The 26,537-nt window shown below is 37.5% G+C and overlaps 1 protein-coding gene across 5 annotated transcripts in view; it reads left to right on the forward strand.

Annotated features, from left to right (window-relative positions):
• The first annotated feature begins 10,128 nt into the window (after positions 1-10,128).
• The window catches only part of LOC150092376 (uncharacterized), a 60,651-nt gene continuing 44,242 nt past the window's right edge, over positions 10,129-26,537 (forward strand). Inside the window, exon 1 of one of the 5 annotated variants that reach the window (XM_090415079.1) lies at positions 10,129-10,316. The gene's annotated coding sequence lies outside the window, so the exon portion shown is untranslated. Of the gene's footprint in view, positions 10,317-10,485; positions 10,691-26,537 lie in introns of those variants that run through there. The other 4 variants (XM_090415081.1, XM_090415083.1, XM_090415082.1 and 1 more) reach the window with 4 other exon arrangements.

The following is a 26,537-nucleotide window of genomic DNA, read 5'->3' on the forward strand; positions in this document are numbered from 1 at the left end:
TATAAGAATATGATAAGGTTCTTTGTGATTAAAACACCTCAAATAAAATAAAAATAAATCAGCTAATGCCTTTTATTCCCTTTTCCCTTATTATAGGGAGTAGGTGAGACCTCTATAGTCTATCTAGCTTTTGGAGATTGAGTGGGCAGTTCAATCTCCACTGGTAGCCAATCAGCGATAGCTGGCTCATGTCTCACTAATTATAGCAGCTACCGATGAAGAGGCAGGCAAACAAGTACTGCCATCTCTTGGTACCTAACCCTAATAGGATATGTTACTGTTTGAAATAATGTGGGTACTCCGGTCGATTTTCTTGAGTTTGCGGGATGAAAAACCCGCTTGCCTGAGCCAGAGATCGACTAACTCGGGAATTGGTCGAAGAAAGGCTTAGAAAAAGTTCCTCCAGTCCTCGACTAGACTTGAACTTAATTCTGTCTTCGAGCGACCAAGTGCAGAGGACGCAAACCACTTCCACTGTGCTACGCAGGCCTGTTTCCATAGATAATTATATTTAAATTTATTTTAAAAGGGCATTTTACAAGACTTAGGTGAGTGGTGGCGAACCTTTTTATGTGCACGTGCCGAAAGTTTACAAATCGAGTTGCTGACGTGCCGGTGCGTGCCAAACATTTACAAATCAAGTTAATGATGAGCCAGGCAGTTTTTAGTAGGGTAAAAATTAATAAAAAACATAATAATTAATTTATAATATATATTTTATAAATAATTATTTATAACTTTATAAATAATATTTTATTTTATTTATAAAGTAAATATTTACTTTATAAATACAATCAAATGTCTCAATACAAATTTTATATTGAGACATTTGAAGGCATCCGGAGATGATTTCAGCAAAAAAAAAAAAAAACCATTTAGTATCAAAAGTCGCCAATAGGGGACATTTTGGCGCTGGTGGAGCCGAAAACAAGCTGGTAATTACATTAAAGGGATAAAATGGAATAATAACATTTCGACGGTGTACGCGACAGCCGTGTCACTCATTCCAGCTGGATATATGGAAGGTTACAATGATAATAATAATTAAACTAAAAGAACAACTTGCGAGAGACACAGAAATTAATGTAGTAATTGAACTCACAGGAAATAATATTTTATTCATCAGAATCAGGGTCCTCTGGACAACATACACGATTTTCAAAGTGTTGACCTTTCCTGTGAACAACAAATTGCATCTGGTGGGCGACATGCTCTACAGCTGAGCATAAGGAGTCGGATTGGATGTTCATAACAGCCCGTTTTATGTTCTCTTTCAAGACATGTAAGTTGGGAACGCCACCAACATACACAACACACAACGGATTTCAAATACCCCCACAGCCAAAAGTCACATGGAATGATATCTGGGGATCGAGGCGGTCATGCCTTCGGAAAGATCTGACTGAAAACGCTCTCATTACTGAAATAATGGCGTAAAAGGCACTGTACTGAATTCAACGTGTGGCCGTGCCTCCATCCTGCGTAAAAATTATGGAATCCAAACATTGTCTTTGCTGCAATACAGGAATGACAAAATTTTCCAGCATTCGTCGATAAATCTCTCCAGTAGCAGATTACAGGAGCAGGTTACAGGACCTGTAGCGGTCATGCGCTCAAAAAAATATGGTCCTATTATGAAATCGGCTGTGAAGGCACACCACACGGTTACTTTTGACGAATACAGTGGTACTTGCTGGATCGCTTGGGGTTGTTGAGATGCCCAAATTCTGCAGTTGTCAGTGTTGACCGACCCATTCACATAAAAATCAGCCTCACCACCCACAATATTCTCCAAGGCCAGTCATTGTCGACCCCCATTCGGGCAAGAAACGTTAGCGCGAAGCCCATGCGCTTATCATAATCTGTGGTAGTTAGTGCTTGCACATGACTGAACTTATACTGATAGAAGTGAAGCATTTTCCTTAAGATTTTCCAGACTGTACTATAAGCCGTATCAAGTTGGCAAGCTATGGCACGAGCGCTTGGACCAGTACTGGTCCCTGTGTCGTTGAACACCGCAGTAACAACGTCTGTTACTGTCTCTTCTTGCACTGCTTTCCATCCTCTGCCAAATCTAACTCCTCGTGATCCAGTTTCTTCAAACTTCTTACTCATAGCTCTCAGTGCTACAGCTGACATAGGACCTGCACGCAGGTTATGAAGCCTTCTAAATTCCCGATGGGCCGCTACGGCATTGTACTGTTTAAGGTAAAACAACTTAACAAGTAAAACATGCCATATAATTACGGTGACCATACGTCCTTTATTTAAGAGGACAGTCCGTTATTTCATTGCTCTGTCCTTTAGATTTTTTTTTTCTAAATTGGCCATTTTGTCCTTTATTTTGTGAATTGAAATAGCAAATCGAATATTAGTGTCACCATATTTAAAGATGCAATTCATAAATTTTACCAAACTTGAATTGATTATTTAAATAACTGGGACAGCTGTTCCGTGGAAATGGAAGTATTTAAATAGGGCCTACTACGAGAAATCCCTCTGCGGGCGAAGATCGAGGAAGTGTTTTCTTCATTTCCAGTCACTGGAACTTAAATATAAACGACGGCGAATTACTTGATGAAGTTTTGTGTATTAAAAGTTATGTCGCCAGTGAAAAGATCGAAGAATGACGATAAAATTGCCGGCCTGGTTGACCGAGTGGCTAGCGTATCCACTCTCCAGCCAAAAGGCTGTGGGTTCGAATCCCTCCGTGGGCATGGATGTTTGTGATTGTCTGTGAAAGTAATAGTGCTGTTAGTTGGCAACGGTAGATGGCGTGGGTGTTAGATGATGAAGATTGATGGAGTAGTATGACGAAGAGTTGTAGAATAGATACCCTCCCTCGATGAGTCTTTGGACTGCTTGGAGGTGTGATGTAATAATAAAAATGACATAGTAGGGTTAAATATTTGGCAGATAAACATGTATCGTTTAGAAACATTTTAAAAATCGTTGAATTTTGCTTATATCTCCCTGGATCTAATGCCCCCACTGAACGAGTGTTTTCATTAGTAATCAATATGTGGACCAGCGAAAAAACACAATTAAAAATGATAACATTAAAAGCATGCATTTATACCAAATGGAACTTTAACATGAATTGAATACAGTTTTATGAATTTTTAAAACACAAACTTGATTTGTTAAAAAAAAAAAAGTTCACCCTTGTGTAAAGTATCAAAATTAAGTTTTTTAAAGTAATGATATGATTCTTTAAAATGCTATGTATATGCTTATATTTTACAATAAACGAAAAAAAAACCTTTTAGTTTTAGTGAAACAAATAAACGCAACCTGTTTTTTTTTTTTTATTGTGAAACAATTTCTGATTTGTCCTTTATTTTCCCCAAAATTTATGGTCACTGTACATATAATGCGCACGAGAATTCGCCCGCCAGCTCAACCCAAACAAGCAGGAATAAAATTCAACTAAGGGTTGAAACTTTGTGTGAGTTGAGCCCGCTGGTAATGAGAAGTTCCGTCAGAACGATAAACGACAGCCCTTCGTGAATGTGTTAAAACTAGGAACTATATAGCGAATGTCGTTATGACAGCTTTAGATATTACGGAATTTGGTTGAAGAGAATTAGCATTTCAACTAAACACTTGTCGGTTGTCTATGTCTTTGGGTCACGTGATCTTTTGTTAATACCGCGCCATTCATATGCACGTCTTCATAGCTGCTCTCTCTCGTGTAAAATAAAATTTAATTTGTACCTATTGTAATAATTTTTTTTAAAAAAAATAATAATTTATAGCGTATAAAAGGATATCACCTGTAAATCATTGACGTGCCAGCAAAATTCTCGGACGTGTCACCTCTGGCACGCGTGCCATATGTTAGCCATCTATGACCTAGGCTATTTGATATTGATCGGAAACGATTAATTTTTGAAGCGCATACAAAATATGACATTATAGACAACTGGTGATTAATTTGCAGGAACTGTCAGTGATATCTAGTAATGTATTAGGGCGAGGGTCGTGCATAGATACTACAGAACTGCAGCACCCCAATTTTTCTCGATACATGAATATATTTATTAATTTATTTATATTTGCTTGTAATATTTAACTTTATCCTCAACAATCCTATACAATTCTGTTATTTTGTATAAAAAAATAAAAATCCATCTTGTAACACTTAAGAGGGCGAAGGACACTAGCAGCACTGTTTACCATTTATAAAAATAAAATAAAAACTAGCATTTGTTATAGTTTTTATTTTAGAACATTATTGGGATTATGATAATGGATTTTATTTTTAAATAATAATCTATAATTTTATTCGATAAATATTTTTTCATGTTTAATTTTTTTTTCCAATTTTTTACCATAATTTTGATATTTTATCCTAACATATACACTGTACTTACAGTGTGTATGTATATTTCTAAAGTTGCAGCGCCCCCACGATTGCAAGCCACGAGTCTCCACATAAGACATCATTTTGTTTTATATTTATAACCGCATAGGATACTAAAAATTGCCTCTGTAGCAAAATTGGAAGAACAATGCTACAATATGATAAGGTCTCAGTTCGATTCTCGTCGTGACGTCAGAAATGTTTTTTTTTCCTCAATTCAAGGTGACTTAGCAGATCTCATACGGGAAGAGCAGGGTTTTTTCCATCGGAAAGACGTTTTTCATCCCGCATACAGATAAATTGGCTTCGAGAACACACGCAATTTACTGACAAAAATATTATTGGTGGTGGGCAGTTGGTTCGCGGATTAAGCGGTGGAGACGGAGAGTTACAGAGTAGGTGCCCTCCCTCAAGAGTCTTTGGACTCCGTAGAGGTGACGCGTAATAATAATAATAATAATAATAATAATAATATATTATAAACTCGCGGATTTGTGATATTGTGTATAGGGCAATATATCTATAACTTTATGTCCCATTATCTGTTCCTGTTAAATGTTTGCTTCCAGAAAGAGATTCTATCTGTAAACCCAATCCATACTGACAGTGCTATACAATGTATAAAAAACTCAAACCAAACTCGCTCACGATAATAGCATGGAATGCTAATGGCCTGCCAAACAAAATCCTTGAACTGCAGGAGTTCACTCACAGATACAATCCTGATATAGTCTTAGTTAACGAAACGCACCTGAGGCTAGCTGATAGTCCTAAATTATGGGCTTTACGATGTGTAAAACAGACAGACTTACCACCGGCGGAGGAGGCACAGCCGTATACATCAAAAATTATTTAAGCCACAACGTCCTGATCAAACCAAGAACATTGAGATAGCAGGTATTGAAGTTCATACTAACAATACCGGCAGCATCAAAATCTGCTCCACATACAACCCACCTGGCATCCCACTGTTAGCAGCTGAATTGGATTTCATTTTCTGTTCTGGCTCCATTATTATGGCTGGAGACTTTAATGCCTATCATACAGCTTGGTTGAGCTAAACAATCAATGACAAAGGTCGTATTCTATACCATTACTCAACCTAAAACTCAATAGTTATAGCCGGACCTACAGAGCCCACTCATCACAGCCCAGTTGCAAGCTCAGAGTACTTGACATAGTCATCCTCAGCAACATTAGATACAGGTATCAGGTGGAAACACTACATGGCCTGTCTTCCGACCACAACCCCATCCTGTTTAAGCTCGGTACGCTAGAGCAACTCACTCCACCACACTCGTTTGTAGCATGGGACAAACTCTCTAGATTCTCCCAGAGCACATCTGCCCAGCCCCAGTTATTTATAATAAAGAGAAGGTAGAATTTGCTATGAACAACCTAATCAGTCAAATCAAAAATGCAATAAAGTCAGTCACCCGAACTACGGTCTTTCACCAGATCAGTCGGATCCCGAGGAAATCATGGACCTAACCAGATTAAAAAAACAAAGCCAGAAAGAGGTACCATAATACAAGAGCCCCACACGATAAAACAACTCTGAATAATTTAAATAGACAAGTCCGTGAAGCTCTGCAAAAATATCGAAACCAAGATTGGGAAACCAAACTGACTGACCTTAACCCAGAGGACAACTCCATCTGCGAATTCTTGAGAACCCTTCGCACTAAAAGGCAACTTATACCCTCAATTAAGACTAAGAAGGGAGTAGCCCACACTGAGAAAGAAAAAACAGAAGCTCTAGTTGACAGCTTGGAAACCCCAATGTAACCCCTCTTATGAAAATCTGAACAGCAATCTTATTCACCGCCGAGTCAAGCGGGTCTTAACACTGTCATTGCCAAGCTGAAAATTGGAATTTCGTGTGGTGACCAAATTTTTTTATTTTTTATTTAGTTAGCGACGTCCATGCGATAACGCGTGATCGGCCGTTTGGTGAGAACTGTCATCGCGCGATATCGCGTGATTGGCAATGAACATGTTAAGACACAAAAAGGATAACTCAGAACCTATCTCACCACTTCTCCAACAGAAGTTACAAATATCATAACGCATTTAAACAACAAAAAGGCTCCAGATCCAGATGGAATCACAAACAAAATAAACAAACTACTCCCGAGAAAAGCCATTGCGCATCTAGTCAACATAATTAATGCCATCCTCAGATGCTAGCATTTTCCCATAACTTGGAAGACGGCGGATATCACGCCAATCAAAAAGATTGGAAAGAACTCTCAACTCCCCGAAGGCTACAGACCTATCAGTCTTCTATCCAGCCTTGGAAACGTTGAGGAAAAAGTTATTCTTACAAGGCTTCAAACAGCAACGGATAAATTAGGTATTATTCCAAACGAGCAGTCGGATTCAGTAAAAATCATAGCACTGTACAACAAATACACCGACTGGTCGAATAGATAAAAAAAGATTTCAACTGGAATCTCCACACAGCTGCGGTCTTTATAGATGCTGCAAAGGCTTTTGATAAGGTGTGGCATCAGGGTCTTCTCTACAAACTGATAAAATTCAATATACCAATTAATCTAGTAAAAAGAATTGACACATACCTCAAAGACATACATGCAGGTTAAAATAAATGAAACTGTATCAACCAGATGGAAGATCCTAGCAGGTGTGCCCCAGGGCCTTCTGTCCCCCCTGCTATTTTCTATCTACATAGCTGATGTCCCTCAAAACCTAAGTTCAATAATTACTGCATTATATGCAGATGATACTGCTTTATTATCAAGATCTCTCAGCCCCAAACTGGCTATCAGAAGACTCCAAAGCAGTATTCATACATTGGAGAAGTAGCTGGTGGACTGTAAGATCCAAGTAAACCCGCAGAAGACTTCAGACATACTGTTCTCCAAAAAGAAGGTCACCTGCTAGGAGTGAATATTCCATGGCAGACTGAAGTCAAATATCTCGGCGTGATGCTAGACAAAAAAAAAACTCCAATTCCACTTTCTACAGTCACATAAAACACATAAGCTCGAAGACATCCAAAGTAATCGCGCAACTCTACTCCATGATTAACAGAAGAAGCAAACTGGAAACTCGGAACAAACTACTCATATACAGGATGGTAAAACGCCCAGTCATCACTTACGCATCTTCTGCATGGAGCCATACCTCGGATACAAACATTCAAAAACTGCAGAGGATACAGAATAAATGCCTGAGAATGATTCTGGACGCCCCATGGTTCATTAGAAACTCCCAGATTCACAAAAAAGTCAACATTCCCTATATCACATCCTTCCTTCATGATTTAGCAAAGTTCTTCACCAAGATGTGCAATCATCCAAACCCACTGATCAAGCAAGCTTCAAACTACAATGAAGCAGAATTCTTTCTACAAATACAAAAGACTTAAGTCAATTCTATGCTCAGCTGAACACAGCTAATCTCACTGCCCTTCCAGGGCGAGCTTAAAGCTCAATAACTCTCCACTCGATGGACTTCCAAAGGGGAACATGAAAAGCATATATGCTTCCCCTATCAAACCAGTAACGTTCTGCGTTCTGCCACAGTCAGTCGTGAACAGTGTGATATTCGTGTATAAGCGCACGGAGGTTCGTCGTATCAGCCATAGCCTATTGTGGTTTTACATTGCCAGACTTTTTTTCATTAGTGTGAGATATATTCAGTAAATAATAACCGTTACACTGCCATTTTGGATCACTTTTTGGGTTCACCTTCCATCACTATGGAGTCTACGAGTAAAAAGCGTAAATCAAGTGATTCTTGTCGGGTTTTTAATGTAAAGAGGACCAATTTGTACTTTTTTGTGGCGATCGACGATAAGCCTGTGTGTTTACTTTGTCGTGAGTCAGTGTCAGTATCAAAAGAACACAATATAAATCAACACTATGAGACAAAGCATGAGTCCAATTTCGATCACCTTCAAGGGGCAGCTTCGTGTGGTCAAAGTTAACCATCTCCAAATTGATTTAAAATGTCACCAGGGTACGTTTATAAGGCAGAGGCGTGCGTCAAAATAAGTTATGTAATAGCTGAAAAAATTGATAAAAATCAAAAGCCTTCTTGTACAGCGAGTTTGTGAAAGAGTCTCATCGCTGCTGGGGATATTCTGTGCCCAAATAATAAGGTAGTGTTTAAAAAACAGAGTTTGTTTGGGGTAACTGCAGCACGACGTGTCGAAAAACTTGCCAATGTCATTGAAGGAACTTAAAAAAACGGTCGTCCGAATTTACGTCATATTCACTTGCTTTAGATGAGAGCACAGATGTGAAGGATATAGCACAACTGCTATCTTTGTCCGTGGCATTGATCAACAATTCAATGTGACAGAAGAAGTGCTAGCTCTCGTACTTATGAAGGGAAAGACAAAAGGCACGGTTATTCTTGAAGCTGCCAAGAAAATGCTCCAGCGTTTCGACCTCAGTTTAATTAACCTCGAGGGTGTGGTAACTGATGGTGTCCCTGCTATTGTGGGAAAGAACGAAGGGTTTGTTGCGCTGCTACGGAAAGAACCGGAACTAGAAGGAAAAGATTTCGTCCATTACCACTGTTTAATCCACCAGGAGAATTTGTGCGCAAAAACTATTGGATTTGAGAATGTCATGAAAGTTAACGTGACTGTCGTCGACATTATTAGAGCAAGAGGATTGAATCATCGTCAATTCCAAGAGTTTTTGACCCAAGAGTGCGAAGCGGATTACAGCGATGTGGTTTATTATAGTGGTGTGAGTTAGTTGAGCAGAGGAAAGGTTCTTAAAAGAGTCTTCGACTTAAGCAGCGAAATACAGCAGTTAATGCAAACCAAGGGGAAGCCGATTGCGGAATTCAACGATCCGAAGTGGATGACAGATTTTGCCTTTGTGACCAACATCTCGCTGCATATGAATGACCTAAATACGCGTCTACAATCCACTGGTGCACACTCTATTTGATCTCATCAAAGCTTTTGTGACCAAGCTCAAACTTTGGGAGGCACAACTCGCAAAAAAAGACCTAACTCCTTTTCAGCTTCTCGCTGAGTTAACAGTTCGTCTCTTGATGAATATGATACAAAATTAGCCGTGTTGCGAAGTGAGTTCGCAGAGAGATTTAGTGATTTTCGTAACCAACAGTCTTCTTTAGATTTATTTTCAATGCCATTCAGTGTCAATGCTGCCGAAATGCCAGGCTCAGTACAAATGGAGCTGCTTGAACTCCAAAACAACTCTTCTTTGAGAGAAAAATGATTCAATGTGCCCTTGCTTACATTTTACAAAGACTACATTTCTGAGGACGCATTTCCTAATCTTCGCCGGCATGCTTTGAAGATGTGCGCTTTGTTAGGAAGCACATATTTATGTGAGCAGTTCTTCTCCAGAATGAAGCATGTGAATTTCAAGACAAGAACTCAGACTACGGACCAACATCTCAAGAACACTCTGCGCATAGCGACTTCCAACATTGATGCCAACATCGACAAGCTGGTCAAGGAAACACATTGCCAAGTTGCCCATTGACATTTGAAAAAATGAATGCTTTCTTCATTAAATTATCTTTTTTCGAGTATTGATTGTATTTCCTTATTATGAACCCGACTCCTACCTACGTTCTTAAAGCTGAGTTTGTTTATTTTTATAGGATTTTATGTAAAGTATCAAATGAACAGCGTTCTTTGTGAATCTGAAAGCATCTTACAATTCTAAATACCGCAGTATAGCGGGGGCTTCATTGAAATTTTTAATACGGCCCCGCACTGTCTGTAAGGTTGAAGACCCCTGAACTAGACAATTATGTGCGAAGCCATGTATATAGTATAAGTTCTGCGATCAGCTTCGTTAGTAAGGAACGTCTGAAAAATGTTTTTCGTGTTTGTGATCGTTAAATGTATTTATCATCATCGAATAAATTTAGATGATATTTGCTATGCTTTATATTTAAAGAATTTGGTATTGAAGCAATAATTATTTCGGTAAACTTTTATTATGGATTTTTCGTTTAATTCGTAAATTTATGTTTTTATATAGTAATTATAGATTTATTATTAATCTTTTTACAAATTACAAATCTTTTAAAATATATATTGGGAAATGAATTTGAGTGTTGTATAGACTTTATAACAGAAGAAGAAAAAAAAATTGCGCGTAGATTATTGATTACTCCGTTTGTTATCCAAAATGTGATTGGCCTTGATCTAAATATTTAATTTCAAGGGCTGCCCTTGACCTGAGTTGTTTGATATTTATACTTTTGATTTTATTGATGTTTTTGAAATTAAAAATAACCAGGGTCGTTAGCCAGCGTGTGTTGGCTAAGTACATTTGACGTTGTGTATATTGTATGTACGTGAGTCTTTATGGATTTTCAGCTATTAATTTTTATCGCAGTTATGGTTGTGAAACATTCGTGTATATACTTTATTAAGCAGTTCATTAATTTATTATTATTTTATTTTATTTTTTTTTTTATGGGCAACTTCAAGGAGTCCTTAGACTCATCGAGGGAGCCCCTAAACATCATATAAGAACAACTATTCGGCATTCACACAGTATCTATCATGCTTTGCTTTGAATTCATTTAAAAATGAATTAAAAAAAAAAATGAAATCCACTCTCCAAGTAAAAAACCTAGTTCTAACACCCTTGCTAACTACACTCTTGCCCAGCTTCCATAGATGTCCTCTAGTCCTCCCACCACCAGTCCTGATCTCAAAAATATCCTCTGAATTAATCCTATAGAAACCCTTCATTAATTTGAATGTCTCAATCATATCACCCCTTTTCTGCCTATCAACCAATTTCTGTAACCCACAGATCTTCAACCTTTTCTTGTAAGGTTCATTCCATAGACCAGCTGTCATCTTGGTCACTCATCTCTGGATGCTCTCTACCTCCTCCCGATCAAGAAGAAACCCAGGGCCCCAAATCTGGGCACAGTAGTCAAGCTCGATAAAGAGGAACAGTAACTTGCATATCTCTGCTAGTCGTAGTATTCTTCAGTAAAAGTGATCTGATGAGCTAATTTAGCCACTTTTGCTATGTGCCCCCTAAACTCCCTATCCACCAACACACCCAAATCTCTGGCTTCGTCAACCTCCTGGAGTACAGTTTCACCAATGTGATATACTGCTGCTAATTTTTTCGCCCTGAAATGCATAACCTTACACTTTGCTACATTAAACTAACATCCATTCTCATTAGCCCAGACTGCTAATCTATCCAAATCATCCTGCAAAATTTTGACATCTGCATTCACTATTGCTCTACCCAACTTTGCATCATCAGCAAATAAATGAACAGTTCCTCTCAGATCCTTTCCTATATCATTAATGACCAAATTAAATAGCAGTGGTCCAAGAACAGAATCCTGCGGCACACCACTAGTAACAGGCCTTCTTTTAGACTCCACTCCTGAATAAACCACTCTCTGGTATCTCTCCTTCAACTACCCTCCTATCCATCTCACCAACCCTATATCCATCCCCATGTGCTGCAGTTTACGGATTACAATTCCATGTGGTATCCTGTCAAAGCCTTAGCAAAGTTCAGAAGTATCGCTGTAAATCCATTACTCTTATCCAGTTCAGCCGTATCTGTATTATAAAATGTGAGCAAGTTACTGAGGCATGATCTACCCTTCACAAAACCATGCTGCATTCCCCCCCATACAGTATCCTATTTCCATCTATCCATTCCTGCATTTTGCTCTTGACTAATATCTCCATAACCTTGACAACGATTCCTGATATGCTGATCGGTTCGGTAATTTGCAACAGCAGTTTTGAAATCTCCTTTATGTAATGGAACTATCTTCCCCTCTTTTCACCTCCTTGGGACTAACGAGCTAAGACTTAAATTAAACAATATGGTCAAGGGAACTGACAATTCTTTTGCCACTTCATGTATGACTCGAGCTGGTATACCATCCAATCCCACAGATGTATTTACATTAAGGTTCTGTAATATACTATTCACCTCCATTTCATTCATTTCAATTCCTGTATCAGCCATTTGTTCAACAAAAATATATTACAATTATTAGACATTACTGATGACAGTTAATAAAAAGGCATTAACAGAATGGGAATGACCAAGGAAATATATATTATAGTTGATAAAGTCTATTATAGTTGATAATGTTATGGTTTATTATTCATCATCAACTATTTCCTGATATGTACCCTTAAGAGGTGTTCAGGCTACTATGACAGCACTACTTGACTAAGGTTATACTATTGCTAATCTCCTATTAACAATTTTCCTCTAAATCAGTCTGTTATTTATCAGCACTCCAATATTGTCATAGCTAACATTTCATTCTTCTAAGGTATTTCTAACTGAATCAGTCCACCTATGCTTTGGTCTTTCTCTGAGTCTCTTTCTTATCATATTGGCAACAAGCACCTGTTTTCATAACTTTTCCTTTCCCATTCTATTTAAGTGGCCATACCATCTTAGTTTAACTCTGCTCACACATTCTTGAATGCTAACAATGTCAAGTTCCTGATACTTCAATTTTAATATGACTATGGCATTGATGCTATCTGTTCACTCCCCAGATTTTTCTCAGAACTCTTCATTTGTTTTTTTCTAGTTTTTAATCAAGCACTTTATTTATAACCCAACTCTCTCAGGTCCATAACTTAAAACTGTCTCGAATACTGCTAGTTTGGTGTTTTAGCTAATTTTTCTCTTATTCCATAGAAATTTATTGAACTGGCTCCCCCATCATACCAGATTTACTTATTCTGTTGTCTAGTTCTAGATTTAATTTGCCATCTTCACTATAAACTGTACCTAAATATCTGAAATATTTTACTTGTTCTATAGGTTCTCCTTTGAGAATGCACCTGAAGTTTTCTATGTTTATGCCCTTTTCATAGTTTTTTTTTTTTTTTTATTGCTGATTTTCATGCCAAATTTGTTACAGTTGTTATACAATTTAGTTAGAGAATCCTGGAGACTTGCACTGGATGTATTCAGGAATACAACACCAAAGTGCTAAGTCTGATATCTCCGATTTTGACATCAGGTGTAATGCCACTTTCTTTCATAATGCAATCCATATAGATGATGAATTAGAGTGGAGATAATGTTCATCCTTGTCTCACACCTGATTTTACATCAAACCATCCTCCTTATTTTCTTCAGTTTTAACTGCTGACTTATGACTTAAATACCAACTATGTATTGTCTGTATAATGTTCCATTTACTCCATATAATTGTAATGTTTTGAAAAGCTTTTTCTCTAGGCATCTTGTCATATGACTTTTCCAGATCTGCAAAACTTGAGTACAGATCTTTGTCATGTGCCCATGATTTCTCAATGATTAGTTGTAAAGTGAAAATCTGATCTTGACATCCTCTATTTGATCTGAATCTAGCTTGTTCTTTTCCAAGTTTCTCTTCCACAATTTTCTCAGCCTCTTTTAAAGAATGCTTCCATAAATCTTTTCTGGAAAACGCTAGAGAAATTCCTTTGTAATTCTCACATTCAACTTTAATCTCTTTTAGGGGTCAAAGCCAAAGAACTGGGAGGAGACCTCCATCACCTTTAAGGAATATGGAGAAACAACTGGGTCTTCTGACCTAATGTCCAATCATCACCTTCATGTGGTGGTCACCATTAGTAAGTATTCACTGGCTAAATCAACGAGGATGGGCTGGCAATATATGACTTAACCAACCTCCCACCCCCACCCCCCACACACAGAGTGACAGCCGTGTTTTAGACTTAACGAAGTGCAGCAGTTACCCCATCTCGGTGAAATGCAGAACTTAATTAAACTGCTAAGTTCTGAGAATGCAGAAAACATTTCTGCTTACTTAAGGACACACTAGCTGTACTTGAATTTGTCCAGTCAACTGTAAAATAAAAATTTCTGCTTAAAGAAATTATGGAAGCACATAATATATTCATGGCGGCAGTATAGAGTGAAAAGGGTGAATAATAATTACATGTAGATCAGTGAAGAGTAGGCTAGGAAGGTGAGTGACTTTTTTTTTTTTTTTAATATATAACCAATCTGATACACAAGAGATGGAAGAATCCATCACTAGTACTGTGTGTGTGGGAAGAAGGGAAAGAAGAAGAAACCTGTTAATGTTTCTCTTGAACTGTTGGTGGTTGTAGTTGTTGGGAACACTTAACCTTAATTAGACACATGGGATCTATTTGACCCCAGCCATCATTCAAGTTCAATTTCTGACAAAACCAATGACAGATTTTTGTTCTGATTTCGAGTAGCTGTCCCGATTTTTCCTAAACTCTTCGTGCTGTCCCACACGCTGAATCGTTCGCATGCAAGCCATCGGTGTAATCAGTTGTAGAGTGATTTCTGACATTCTGACTTCATGCAACTAATTATGTAACAAAAAAAAAAAAGTGCAACTAATTAAAGGTTAATAAGGAGGGCTATTCCAGTGGACAGATGCAGACAAGAAGCAGGTTTGGTGTGTCTTCAGTTTGACTGAAAAGGGATGTTGGGCAGCTGCTGCTTGTGTATTAACAGGCCCAATAGAAAGCAGAGGAATGTTGATAGAGCAGTGTCCATGGAAGTACCTGTAGAAAAGACAAAGAACTGGAATAGTGCATGTGTGAGATAATGGTTGAAGTGAGTCGTTGAGGAAGTATAATCTTATCTAAATTGCTCTTATCTGGACAGCATCAAAAATTTTTACGGAAATTTTAGGTGCACCACTCCAAACATGCGAATAGTATTCTATAGATGGATGGATTTGGTATTTGTACAGAGTTAATAGCTGGATAGATGAAAAGTAGTGACATCTTGAGTGGGAAAGAATGGCTAGTTTTTTGGAGGCTGAGGAAGGTATTAGTGCAATGTGTTTATGCTAGGAGAGGCTCAAAGTAAATATCAGTTGAGGAGACAAATCTGAATCTGTCAGGTGATTTGTGTGAGATGAGATCCTCTTTGCAAGTAAAAAAGGCAAGATTGTGTTTTTGGTAGCTTTGAAGGTGACCAGGCTGGCTTATTGAAGGATGTATGGAGATCAGTATTTAAGGCATTAGTTGCAGATGATCCTAAAGTTTGGGATGTTTGTGCACCTGCATGCTTTGTGTTCAGCAAAGCTGTAGGTAGGATTATTAGTAATTGATAGTAGGAGACATTTATGTATAGGAGAAAGAGGATAGACAATAGATACAAAGCCCTGAGTCACTCCTTGATTGGTGGAGAAGCTCGAAGAGAGGAAACCATTCACCATGACATGCACTAAATTACTAGAGAGTGAGGATGGCTGCCCATTTACAGAGGGTGGAAGGCAGGCAGAAGGATGACAGTGTAGATCTTTCCATGGCATATGACCAGTGGCAGATGGTGTTGACTCTAAAAGATTAGCCATGGATCTAGAGTGGCGGAATCTCTACTGGTGGTCATTGATTAACTTGTCCATGGACATAGGTAATGGAGAAGTTGAGTGTTGAATAACTTTTTTATTAATTTGCAGAGGATTGAGATGGGAGTGATTTGTTAGTAATTTGGCAGCAGGCTTTTATCTACATATCCAATAATTTATTTTCATCTGATGGCCTTTTCACGGAACTAGAAGGGACACAACTTCCATTTGAACAGAAAGTGAGTTTTTTGTTGTGTCTCTTACAAAGTTAGATTTAGATTTGCTGTTGGTTATTTTGTATCTATTGTTTATTCCATAGGCTGAGTATGAAGCTGAAGTTTTTGTTGTAAGTCACCTGTTGTATGCTGAATTCTTGAATTGTCTTGGTGCAACTGTTCAACTTTGTTCATCGTGGGTTGAAAAGTGGAGGAAGATTTGGATGGAATTGAGAATGAGGCCATTTATGCTGCAAGTATAATTTCTGTGACTTACTCAGAGCAGGTGTTTTGATTAGAAAGGTGGAAGCAGTAGAAGTTTCAGAAGCCATTACATTTGGGACCTTGTAGCCAAAGGATACAATGTTGAGAATATCTGTGGGAGATGTTCTGGAAAAGAGTAAGCTTGCAAAAAATTGTAGTCTGAGTTACTGAGAGGAGGTTTTCCTCTATAGCGTACCTTCAAGAACTAGTTAAGAGCAGATCAAGAGTATTTGGGTTGATAAATATATGATTTGTGTTAATTCATTGCTTATAGCAAATACTTCTGTAGCTCTTCCTGCTTAGGTGGTCAAATTGGAAAAAGGAAGCCAGTTGGAGGAGTTGTGGGCATTATGGTCACCTAGAAAGATGACTTCCACACTTTGATATTTGGATTGCAGAAAGTCAAGCACCAGAGATTAAAAAAAAAAGTGAAGAGGCCAAGGTGATTTTTTTGGAATTTGGAGAGTGATGGCACACAAATGTTATTGAATAGGAGAAGGAAATCGTAAGCCAGAAGATGTCAAAAGTCAAAGATTCTGAATTGGCATTCTCCAGCAAGCAATGTCAGATCTCATAACATCAGAGATGGTACCTTTCTTGGCAAAAGGAGGTCATTCAGATTGCAATTCGGACTGTGACAGTTCACTGTGTTCTTGTAGCTGGCATTTGGGTTTCTATCACAAATAGATCTGCGATATGGTCTGGAGATCCGTAAGTGATGGTATATATCATTTATGTTGATAATTATTCCATGGATTTGGTAAAATAGATGACAAAGGGTTTTAATTGAACTTGTTAAAGCAAGTGAAAGTGCAGAGAGTGACACTTCTCATGCAAGCTGTGGGTGCTATGACAGTGAGCGAGTTCAAGGCAAGGTATGATAAATACTGTGAGAATGTTGAACAGCTGCGTGAACATGATGTTTAGGGCCTCCCTCGATGAGTCTAAGGACTCCTGGAGTAGCCCTTGGTAATAATAATAATAATAATAATAAAAAAGCTAAGAAAAATGTCACAGTGCTCTTTTTATATGTGACTAGTGAAAGAAAGAAAAAATGATTATGGAGTAGTGATGATAAAAATGGTAGAGTAACCACTCCGGTGAATAGTTCTTTAATGAATGGTTCACAATGATATTTCATTGTTATAAGTTGTTATAATTCATTGTTATAACATCACGTAAAGCTTAAACATGAAGGAGAGACTAGTGATAAGTGAGCAGGATTTTTGCATGAGACGGGGAGTGGTTCGTGAGTGTGGTAGCATGGCAACATCAAATGGGTTTAGGGCACAGTTTGCTGAGCTTTGTGTGTAAGAGGTCTGTATTATCTGTTCTCATAACTAATATTTTAGAATCTTAATACTGTGATCATTTCTGCTCATTATAGACTTTCAGGGCTATAGTGAATTAATCCAGAAGCCAAATCACAAAAACTATACCTGGTTAATCCAAGTATGATTTGATTTTAAGGCCTTTTAAATAGTAAGCTTCTCATTATCCTACCCGTTCATGCAGTGAACTGTTATAGTGTTATTTTGTCCACTGTGTGGATAAACTTGACCTATTGTGAAAAAAAAATAATAATAAAGAAGTGGTGAAGGAAGAAAGGAAAATGAACATGAAATTTGCACTGAAATCTTAAGAAAAATTCCATGGAGTTATTTTATTAATTTGATCACTGGAAGAAAGGATTACAGAACTTGCTTAATTGAGAAAGTCTTAGTAGATTTTAGATTTATTCAATGATCACTTTATAACAGTATCTCATTCTGTGGTGAAACATGATTTTATTCCTAGAGGAAGGTGGGAAGAGGATTGGAAATGGATAAAATAGAGCCTTCTTACCCTTTACTTTATGTATAATCCCTTCTGTATTAGTTCAGTAAAATCTTTTCACCATCTCTGTTATATCATCTCTTTTCCACCTATTGACCAAACTGTTAGTTGCTCATCTCTGACTACCTTCTCAGAGTTTTCACATGACAGTAAAAACTAGATGTTGAAAGTTTTTTCACTTAATTATACTATAAATTGTATAAGTTGTATAAGTCTCTGATCAGACCAAACTTAGACTATTGTTCTCAGATTTGGTCCCCAGGATTTGAAGGGGATAAATTAACTGTGGAAAGGGTACAGAGACGGATGACAAAGATGGTTTCAGGACTGTACAATTTTGGTTATGAAGATCGGCTGAGGGAGTGCGGACTGCAGAGTTTGGTGGATAGAAGAAGGAGAGGTGATATGATTGAGATTTTTAAACTGTTGAGAGGTGGTTACAGGATTGACACTGGGGAGTTCTTTCGCTTGGTTGAACAACGGGAGAGAGTGATGACAAGAGGCCATCCTTGGAAGTTACGAAAGGAAACTGTGAGCAAGAGGGTGAGGAGTGGTTTCTTTGCATGGAGGGTGGTTGAACCGTGGAATGCATTGCCTGATGGAGTGGTGAGAGCGAGAATGGTCAATGAGTTTAAGGAGTGATATGATAGACTTTGTGTTTCTTAGGGGGGACCTCCCCTCGATGAGTCTTGACAGACTTTATGGTCTTAGGAAGGACCTCCCACGATAAGTCTTTTGACTCCATGGAGGCCTGAATAATAATAATAATAAAGATGCCAAGAAATTATATTCTTGGTTTCATCCTTTATTCAAGTGTAAGCAAAGTTTGCATGTGAAGTCACTTCACGACTGGGCTACTTGTATATAGAGGCTAATGACTTCACATCAATTGCCTTAGTATCTCATAATGCAATGCAAATATCCTTATGAACATGTATAATGCTATGCATTATGGAAAGGCCATTACCCAGACCAGTTGTGACCTTCATTGCAAACTTCTGCATTACTTCAACCTTCAGTATTTTAGTAATAAGGTGTGATACCATTTGGTTACTTCTGTATGGATATATGATTTCTGCATTACATCAATCTTGGTATCACTTCTGGGTCTGTCTCTCACTGATGAGACTTCAATAAAAGTCAAAACCAGTCTGGGTAGTAGCCTTTCCATGCATAGCATTATACATGTTTGTAAGGATATGTGCAATTCACTTGATGTGCAGAATTTGTCTTACACTTGGATAAAGGATGAAACCAAGAATATAATTTCTTGTTATCTTTAATTTACAGTAGAAACTAAGTGAAACTTTCAAGAACTCAGAAACTAGTTGTCATAAGACTTGCAGTGTGCCCACTGTCAGCCATTCATATGCAGATTCTAAATCTCATCCAATTCCTGAAGCACTTTCCACCAGTCTTATACGTTTGCACTCCTAAGTGCAACATCATTCTTTTATTAACATTAAAACTTCATTTCCAATCATTCATTCAAACTAAGTCTGCTTAAATCTTCTAGTATCATTTCTTATAATTCTCCCAAATTTCCCATTATCAACGATCACTGAATATCCACCGGCAGGTCACATGAAAAAAATCATTAATAAATAATTAAACAGCAAGAACCCAAAATCAGAACTATGCAGCTCACCATTAGGTAAATTTTTGGAGGGGGGGGCACTGTTTTTCCCCTACACATACAAAACTTGTTAGTATCATTCAAAGAACCAATAACCATCTGATCTTACAAGTGTATTATCTATCTCCCAGCATGTACCCTAGCTTGTCATGCAGCAGACAGGAAAAAGAGGGGTGATATGATTGAGACTTACAACCTTTTGAACGGGTCATACAGGATTTCCTTTGATGGAATTTTTCATTTTACGGAGAGTGGGGAAAGGTCACCCTTGGAAGCTAAGAATGAATGCTGCTAAGAACGGGTTGAGGGTTGGATTTTTCTTTCATAGGGTAGTGTGTGATTGGAATGGATCGCTATTGGATGTTGTGTGTGCAAGCAGTGTGAATGAATTCAAGAATAAGCATGATGGATGGTGCATGTAGTATGTGGCTTTCCTCGATGAGTCCCTGACTCCCTCGAGGTCTCTCTCTTAATAATATACCTTAGTATATCCTGGGTCTGGCTTCCACTCTTGAAAACTCAATGAAGGCCAAATGTGATCTAATTAGAGAGCATTCCCATAATGCATAGCAATATACACTTCTAAAAGAAAGTGTGTTTTGTAGTATGGGATACTAAGGCAATTGATATGTGAAGTCAACATCCTCTGTATACAAGTTGACTACTTGTGAAGATACTGCACACACAAACTTTGCTTGCTTGTACTTAGGATTTAAACAAGAATAAAAATTTTTGTCTGGTACTTTAAACCAAATAAAATATATATATACAGTATATCTAATCTCGGATCCAGAGTATTGATAATTTGGTGATACATCATTTGACTACTGTTATATAGAAAATATGACTTCTTCATTGATTCAGTCATATCACCCTGGATCTGACTTCCACTGATGATATTAATACTGTTTGTTTGGGAACTGCCCTGAAGGGCTCCTTCTGGTCTCTCTGGGTGGAATAGTAGGCTTGTGTGCACTGACAGTTTTTATCTGCTGTGTAGAGCAGATAAAAATGCTTGGCACTTGGGTTTTGGCTGTGCTGGACTGAGGTTTGGCACTTGTTTGGGTGGAATAAAAAGATGCAAAGTGTTTTCTGAGCGACATGAGAGAGTGACATTTTGAGATCACTTGTGTTTGGAACCCAAGGATATAGAGCCAATGAAATCCTCAAATAAAGGTTGAAACCAATCTAGATAATGACTCCTCCATAATGCATAGCAACATTCATGTCTTAAAAGAAGTGTGCTTTGCATTATGGTATACTGAGGTAGATGATGTGAAGTCGACATTCTGTATACTAGTTATGAAGATAATTCACATGCAACTTTGTTTGCTAAAACTTGAGTAAGGATTAAAATAAGAATATATCCTATCTAATATAATAATTTTTAGGCTAATATACTAAATCGCTGCAATAATTTCATTATCCTTATTTCTGATACTTCAGAAATAAGGATAATGAAATGATACTTTTACGAACATAGTAGTTCACTTCCAGGTCTGTAACAAGTCTTAACAGCACTACTTCTCAGATATAACTTGGGTTTTTCATCTTGCATACAGACAAATAGGCTTTGAGAACACATGCATTTACAGAAAAAAAGTACTAGTGTGTCGGGCAATAGATGGCATTGATGTAAATATTGGTAGTGGGGTTCACTGTAGTTAGTGGATTAAGTGGTGAAGATGGGGAATTGTAGAGTAGGTGCCCTCCCTCAATGAGCCCCTTTGGACTCCTTGGAGGTGTCATGTAATAATAATAATGTCTCCTGCATTCTTCTCCCCATTCCTCACTATTATTTCAATCCTGTAATTTTCTCCAGATTCAAATGCTCTCCTTGCATCCCAAGCCCCCATTCCTTTGTTGTTTGCTTACATTCATACATTCACTACTCCCTCCAGTATCCTTACTTCTCAGGCAGTGTCTCCTTGTCTACTCTGACATTCTCCTCCATTTTCTTCTGTCTTGATATTTCATTTCTCTTATTCTTCTCACTAACACTACATTTACAAGCATTCCTTTCTTTTCTACCCTCATCACTTCTTACTTTCTCTGATTTCCTGTTCACCGTAGTGATTAGTCTTCCTTCCACAGACTCATCCCACATGTTTACAAACAGCACTCCTTTCTCCTCATATAGCTCCTCACACACATTCTATTCATGATCATTGCTCATCATCTCATTTCATTATTCTCATACCTGGGTAACATACCGATATCAGTTCTTTTTCCTCAACAAATTCCTGACATGTTCCCAACAAAATCATTTGTCTCTATTACCACTCTCTTGCTTGCTTACTTACTCCTTATATCCAATGCCTCTATCAATTCTCCCTCATGGAAAAGAACCTTGTGCATTCTCTCATTTACCACTCCTAGAATATTTGAAATGTCATATGATGCCACTCTCAAGTCATTCATTACTCCTTCACTCAGCCATATTTCATTTTATTCTTCCTCCCTTTTCCATTCAAATTCACAGTCTTCATTTCACTCTGCATACACTTCAATTTTTGCCTCATCTTCACCAACATCACATTAAAGTCTTGCATCATGCTCAGTCTTGCTGTCAGTTGCATTCTTTCTTGCACACTATTCCAGTGTGAGTCATACTCTCTCTTTTCTAGAGTTTTCAAGACAAGAACACTTTCTCACAAAAATGCAACTTGGATACTCCCTCTCCCGATATGTCACTCTCACCAAACCATCACTGACACAGGGTGTTGACCTCTCTGAATCCTAGGTAATATGGCACATGCTGTGCTACCATCTGGGGCATATACTAGATCATTTTAGTGGTTAAACAAGTCTTTAATGCCGAAAATCTTTTCATCTGTAAAGAAGATATCTCCATGTCTGTTGTTTGTGTACTGCTGGAGAAGTGCCTTGATTTTTATCACCCTCTGCTGAATGAGTTGTAGTGTTAGGAGGTGTCCAGTAGAATGATGATAGGCTCTCACACCTAGCTCATCAGTTAATACATGTGACATCGTTCTCTGCAAAATGTTCATCTTTTGCGACATCGTTTTCTGCAAAATGTTCATCTTTTGCGACATCGTTTTCTGCATTCTCACAGGATTACAGCAGAGGCATGCTTTCCCAGCCCTCACAAGCTGTTGCATCCTAATGCAGTATTGTTAACCTGTTCTTTGGCAGTTAGATATTTTTTCTGTATCATTATAACAGTTAATCGTCTGATATACAAACATCCTGCTGATCTGGAGTGTTTTTAGCATGTTGAAAATAACAGGTAGCTGCATTCCAACCTTGTGAAGTGCTATTACGGCTGCACAGTTCTCATAATCTCCCCACTGCATGTTAACCTAGACAACTCTTTCTATTGATAAGCATGTGAATGTTGGCTGTGCACCTCACTACTAAAGGAACCAGGCTCAAGCAGTTCTGTGGGCAACATGGGTAAAGGTGTGTGTGTGTGTGTGAGGAAGTTGTCAGTATTTATAGCAAGACTGTGTACACAACCTAAAAACTCAACTGAACACTGCATATCAATCCAAGTTATCACATAACAAAATTCAACTTAAATCTGCTTGTTATTAAAACACTAATAAATAAAACAATTTAACTTATCTTGCCGTAACCCTTAAAACTACTATCTGCCTACATTCATCCTCTAATGGCAAATCTCTTGTTCTTTATATGTGCAATAATAGCAAATATAATACCACAATTTTTTTTTTTTATGATATAATAAACTAGGAGGAAGAGGAGGAGTGATATCTGCATATGGCTACTTTTCAGGAGAGCAGAAAAGTAATTTAATTATTGAATTAAAATTCAATGCTTTCAAGTTTTAGAATTTACTGCTGAAGTTATTACCACTTTAACACTCCTTTTAACTATTGAGATCAATTTTGACTATCAATTATAGATAATAGGTAAACATTTCTTTAATGTGAAAAGTGTGTTTTTTCACATTTTCTGGTTTAGCATCGTGGTGATGATATAATTGAAATATTGTTGTTATGTGACACGCTCCAGGGAGTCCAAAGACTCATTGACAGAGGACACCTACTCTACAACTCTCCATCTCCACCAACTACTTTCATCATCTACACCAATGCCATCTACTGCTGACCACTACCACCACCACCACTAGTATTTTCACAGACAATCACAAAAATCCATGCCCATGGTGGGATTCGGACCTGCAGCCTTTTGAGTGGAGAGAGGATACGTTAACCACTTGGCCAACCAGGCCGGCGAGTTGGTGAAGGATAAGTACTAAATTGATACACAGGAGCTTTTTTTAGGACAGGAGACAGAGAATAAGAGGTCATTCCTAGAAGGCAGGGCTGCTGAGTGCATATGAGCGGCCTTTGTGCAAACTTTAACAAACCATCCCCTTGAAAGTCAATGAAAGTAATTAAAATATGAAATATTTGTATAATTATAATATTTATTTATTACAGTAATAAGTACAAGAGTAATCACACAAAATAAGGAAATCGCATATGAAAAGTCATCATCATCATCAAACTCCTGCCAAGTACTCTCTAGGAGTGTACAGGATATGATAGTACCACGTGAAAAATTTCCATCATTACTAACTTCCTATCTACAATTTTCCTCCAACTCAGTCTGTTACTTGTCAAGACCACAATATTTTCAAATCTTATATTTCTATTGTCTAAGGCACTTTGTACCGTATCAATCCACCTACATCTTGGTTTTCCTCTGGGTCGTTTTCTTGCCAACCTGGAAGAGAACACTTCTTTTTTTTTTTTTTTTTGCTAATCTTTCCTCTCCCATTCTGTTTAAGTGACCATACCACCTGAGGTTAGCTCTGCTAATGCATTGCTGGATGCTGACAATGTCAAGTTCTTTCCTAATATCCTTGTTTTTAATATGATATTGCCATTGATGAAATCTGTTCACACCCCCTAATGTTTCTCAGGACTCTCATATCTGCGGTCTCTAGTCTTTGGTCAAGTATTTTACTTCTGACCCAGCTCTCAGATCCATAAGTTAAAACTGCTTTGAACACTGTCTTGTATATAGCTAATTTAGTGTTCCAACTAATTTCTCTCTTATTCCACATGAATTTATTCAATTGACTTTTTACCATACCAGCTTTGTTGATTCTGTTGTCTATTTCCATATTTAATTTACCATCTTCACTAAAAATCGTGCCTAAAGTAGCTGAAATGTTTTACTTGTTCCACAGGTTCTCCATTCACAGTGCAGTTGACATTTTTAACGATTCTGCCTATTTTCATTGTCTTTATCTTTTTATTGCTGACCTTCATACCACGTCTATTACAACAGTTATTCAATTTAGTCAGGGAATCTTGCAGACATGTAGCGGATTTATTTAGAAGTATAACATTGTCCGCACAATGCAAAGAGCTGACATTAACATCTCCAATTTTGATATCATGTTTAATACCACTTTCCTTCATAATGTGATCCATATAGATAATGAATAACAGAGGGGATAATGTACATCCTTGTCTCACACCAGATTTAACATTAAACCATCTTCTTGTATACGTCCTTCAGTTCTAACTGCTGACTTGTAACTCAAATAAAGACTAAGTATTGCTTGATGTATCAGTGGAACTTGGTGTAGATCCAGAAATGAGCAGTTGTGTTTGTATACAAATGATAGAAGTATAAGAAACAAGGCAGATGAAATGGTTGCACTAATTGTGTCTGTTCACCCAAAGATTGTTGGAATAAGTTAGACATGGCTGGAGGAGGATGACATCCTGACAGGAATAGAGATGGAAGGGTATGATATGTTTCATGAGGATAGAAGGGGTTAAAGGGAAGGGGAGTGCTATTGATGATAGAGAAAGAGTTATGTCCATACAAGGTAGATATGCAAGAGGGAAATAGTGCCAGTGGTTTTGCGGCAGTATGGTGTGAGATAGAGGTGAATGGAATCAAATACTTGGTTGGATGTTGTTATAGACCAGGTAATGTGGATGATGGTGATAATGAAATGTATGATCAAATTAGAAAAGCTAATAAGAAAAGGGTGATCATTATGGGCAATTTTAATTATGGCAATATAGACTGGAATGATGAGATAGCAAGTGGAAGTAAAGCAAATGAGTTTCTTGAGTTTTTGAGGGACATCTACCTCAGACAGAGGGCATGCATATAACAGAGGGCATGCAAGGATTGAGGGTCTTGATTGGCAGGTTGGTGAAGGATACTAAATTGATACACAGGAGCTTTTTTTAGGGCAGGAGACAGAATAAGAGGTCATTCCTAGAAGCAGTGCTGCTGGGAGTGCATATGAGCTGCCTTTGTGCAAACTTTAACAAACCACCCCCTTGAAAGTCAATGAAAGTAATTAAAAAATGAAATATTTGTATAATTATAATATTTATTTATTACAGTAATAAGTACAAGAGTAATCACACAAAACAAAACAAGGAAATCACATGAAAAGTAAAGTATATAATTATATGTATAACAAAATAAGTTTGAATGATATATACATACGAAAAATGAATGACCTCATGTACAGTATAAAATCACAAAATTTGTACCCTTCATGCTTTTAATGCCACAAAATTCTTAATTAATTCACCTAAGTCTAAACTATCCATTTTGTTCTCATATATGGAGTTTAACAAATCATGAAGAGATAGATCTTTTTTATGAAACATTGTAAAGTTTTGAGTTCTTCGAAAAGGACATTTGAATTTTTATTATTGCTTAATTTTAAGTGTAAATCGTTGCAGTGTTTAAGATATCTTCCTCCTTCCATTGTTTCAATGTGTTTGCATTATGGATGATTTTAAATATTTGATTATTCTTCTTTAACAACATAAACCGTTCAGTTAGAAATGATAGAGTACTGTCTAATATCACAAAAAAAGAAGTGTATTTTTGCTTCATAACGAAATATTCT

Source organism: Typopeltis vanoorti, chromosome 26 (genome assembly GCF_054136105.1).
Source record: "Typopeltis vanoorti isolate ZY-2024b chromosome 26, IOZ_Tvanoo_1.0, whole genome shotgun sequence".
NCBI classification, from domain to species: Eukaryota; Metazoa; Arthropoda; class Arachnida; order Uropygi; family Thelyphonidae; genus Typopeltis; species Typopeltis vanoorti.